This window comes from Triticum dicoccoides, chromosome 3A, assembly GCF_002162155.2.
Source record: "Triticum dicoccoides isolate Atlit2015 ecotype Zavitan chromosome 3A, WEW_v2.0, whole genome shotgun sequence".
Lineage (NCBI taxonomy): Eukaryota > Viridiplantae > Streptophyta > Magnoliopsida > Poales > Poaceae > Triticum > Triticum dicoccoides.
In genome coordinates, this window is record NC_041384.1 from 14202719 (window position 1) to 14206146 (window position 3428).

The 3428-nt window shown below is 40.5% G+C and overlaps 1 long non-coding RNA gene across 1 annotated transcript; it reads left to right on the plus strand.

Moving 5' to 3' along the window:
* The first annotated feature begins 1290 nt into the window (after nt 1–1290).
* On the plus strand, nt 1291–2779 carry LOC119266705. The gene is made up of 2 exons (XR_005132098.1): nt 1291–2310; nt 2384–2779. It is a non-coding gene; the product is annotated as an uncharacterized LOC119266705 (long non-coding RNA).
* Nucleotides 2780–3428: the final 649 nt, after the last annotated feature.

The following is a 3428-nucleotide window of genomic DNA, read 5'->3' on the forward strand; positions in this document are numbered from 1 at the left end:
TTTCTTTATGGACGATGCTTACTGTTCTGGTGTGTTGGTCCCGTAAGGCCTTAACATGTCCACTTCTCCGGGGGATTCTTTGGCTTTGCGTTTTTTAATCTACATAAGGCTTCTACGACGACGGATTTTTTGTCCTAGGTATTGGTCCTACTAGACCTTAGCACCGGAGCTTCCCTAAGCATGACATGTGTAAAGCCCTCTTCGACGATTACATAGCCTTACAATGTCGCCTTGGTCATACTTGTTGTACAACCTGGTACATCCGTATCTAGACAAATCTAAGATACAAATTTTGGGACGAAAGGAGTAGATGCCAACAAGACAGGAAAAAAGTTTAAAATGCAACTTCTCATTCGTAATTTTTGTAAAAAAAAACATTGGAAGTTCTCAACACAAGCCCTCGATTTGATCACTACTTGTTACAGAGGAGCCCGTGGAAGTTTGAATGGGAAGACGAAAAGGAAACTAAACGGGATTCTATTGCTAGTGCCCACGAGATAAATCCCGCATAAACTCTCCTTTTGATCTATACTTTTCTTTATGGACAATGCTTACTTTTATGGTGTGTTGGTCCTGTGAGACCTTAACACGACGACTTCTCCAACTGACCAGTATAATAAGGTTTGCCCTGCGCCGGTGAGGGAGGGATAAATTTTGTGCCATGATTATAGTTCACCCTATTATTTGTAGTTGTCACTACGTGGTGTACATATATCATTGTAATTTTTATAAATTTCCATGTTATTTGTATCGACATCGCAGATTATGAATAAGTCAAAAGAAAAAAAATACCTAAAAGAAAGCAAAAAAAGGGTACTCATTTAGTTGCGTAGATTTCGAACTATTTAATTTATTATTTGCCGTGCATTTACGTCTCGTTCGAACTTTGAAAAAAATGGGTGGATACCGTGGACCGGAGGGCAGGGCTGGTGCTGGTGCTGGTGCTGGTGGGTACACATGGAAACGAGCAGGCAGTCGATGGCTACTTCGGCAGGAAATCAATCGACATCTCCTCAGGACCATTCCTTGCCATACACACATAAATATATTAATTAATTGGATTGGAATACCATATATTTTTCCAGCTATAGAGAGAGAAAGACACTAGGAAGCTGTCCGGCCCTACACCACATAAAATAGAAAGAAACGGGTGAGAGAGGCAATTAACAAAGGTCGTAAATGGCAGTCAATATTTTCCTTTCAATGACACCTTCCAGAGAGCCCCTCCCCCCTTCTTACCCCTCTATAAATTCACCCCCGGTCTTCATCCCTCCCACACATCAACAGCGCCACAGAATAGTTTCTTTCTTTCTCCTCCTCCTCGTTGCTAGATGTAGATGTAGTTTCCGTTCCATCTCTTCTAGCCCCATAGATGTGGCCTATTGTCTACCAAGTTCTTGCCAGCATATCCTCCATGGATGGTCGTGCTCTTTGTTCTTGGTTTCCGCTTGTGAACCACAGCACATATCTTGTTTTGCTTGGTTTTCTTTGATCTGTGTGGTTTGTTTTGGATTTGGTTTTGAGGTGGAGCTCCTATCATTCCAATGAAGGGTCTACCGAAGGGTTTGTGCAGCTGCTTGTTCATGGTTCCCACTATCCTATCTCCATTGAAAACGAGGAGATAGGCTTGTGGTTTGCATGACCGAGGAGCCGCTTCGATCCCTGGCTGACCGCTGTTTGGATTGAAGGGAGCTCTGCATCTTGATCTACTGTCACTTAGTTTTATCTGCTGCCTATTGAACGCTAGCTGCTGCAAATCTTGAAAATGCTCCACAGTCCAGATCTGAATGGAAGCTATTTCTTCCTCTCCAGATCTCTCCAGGAGCTTGGTTTTATTGGGTATTTGCTACTATGATTCGAGGAGACTTTTGTATTTTCTAGAGTTTTATTTGAAGCCAAGATTTGTAAAGTCTTGGTATTTTGTTTTTCTCCCAAGTTAATGCATAAAAAATTCAGGTTGGGCTTATGTACTTTGCACGCACCTTTATTCCCTTACTTTTCGGCCGTGGTGTCACTGTTGCCTTGTCTTCATCCATTCCCTCCCTGTCGTCTGTTCTACAGGACTGGTCTCCATTTGTGGCGGGGCTCGTAGATCTCACCATGGATGCATTTATCCTGTCCTCCTACTTGTGGCCACATGATTTTTCATAGTAGATTTGCACCAGATTCGTTTCTGCTTGGATCTAGGCGCTGAGCGCAGCACATGGTTGCCATTACTTTTGCTGTCTCTGCCCCATGCGCTCATCTTGTGCTTCTGGTGATGTCACCCTTATTCCATTCGATGTATCTGGGATGAGGGATTTGCCATAGGTTGATTGGATGCAAACATAAGATGCCGTGAAACTGTTGATACATCAGTTATTAATCTTTTATTTTTTTGCAGGTCCTACATCAGGACGGTGATTGATCCTTTTTGCTTCGGCGAAAGCTTTGAGGTGTTGATGCTCTAGCAATGTTGAAGCTCTAGCTGCTAGGCTATATCTCGTGTTGTCATTGTGCTTAAGGTGTAAATCTTGCATCGTGTGTTGCAGCCTCAGCCTGTATTTGAGCATAATGGTTTCTTTTATAAACTGTGTAACACACCTGGTCGGTTGAGCACTGCTGCAACTAGATTTGGACTAGGTCTTAGTAGCTGCCTTTGTATCTTGTCTTAACTTCGTTCATATGTTTGAATGGCAAAATATGTGTTGTACCTAACCTGGATCTGTGAACAAAATGTTTGTTTTTTTGTTAACTGTGTATGTTAGCACTGCTGAAACTAGATTTTGCTCTTTGCTTAGCGGTTGTCTTTGTATCTTATCTTAGCTTTGTCAATATATTATGTTTAGCAAAATTTATGTTTGGCTAGTCTTGAATCGAGTATTGTTCCTGGTATGATTCCATGGATGTCGTTGGCTCTTCCTGGTACTACTTTTGATCATTTACAAAATATATAGGTATATTTCCTTTGATCATGTATTTATTTATTTTAATGACTTGACAAAATAGTGGTACAAAAGGCCCGACAGCCACATGTGCTATCAATATCAATATATACAATCTATCTGAAATTTATGTTACCCCTATTGCTATTTGGATGGTCTACTGACAGAATTATGTATCCCTGTTGGTCACAAACATTTACAAAGTTTGTCTAAAAGAAAATTTGTTCATGAAGACCTTTTCTCGGTATTGGGAAAGTATCTAGTGCTCCCAGGCCTAGGGCGAAAATCATTTTTTTAAATGCTCAAAAAATTCTGAAAAAATTGCAGCGCATCGACGGAACATCGATGTTTCTTGTCATAAATTTCAAATCAAAATTTGAAACATTGCTTGAGATATAAAAATAACAAATTTAACATCAATGTGATAATAGGCCAAAACTAAAGCCCAACTTATGTTATGTTAAAAATTTGTCATTTTTGTATCTTGAGCAATGTTTCGAATTT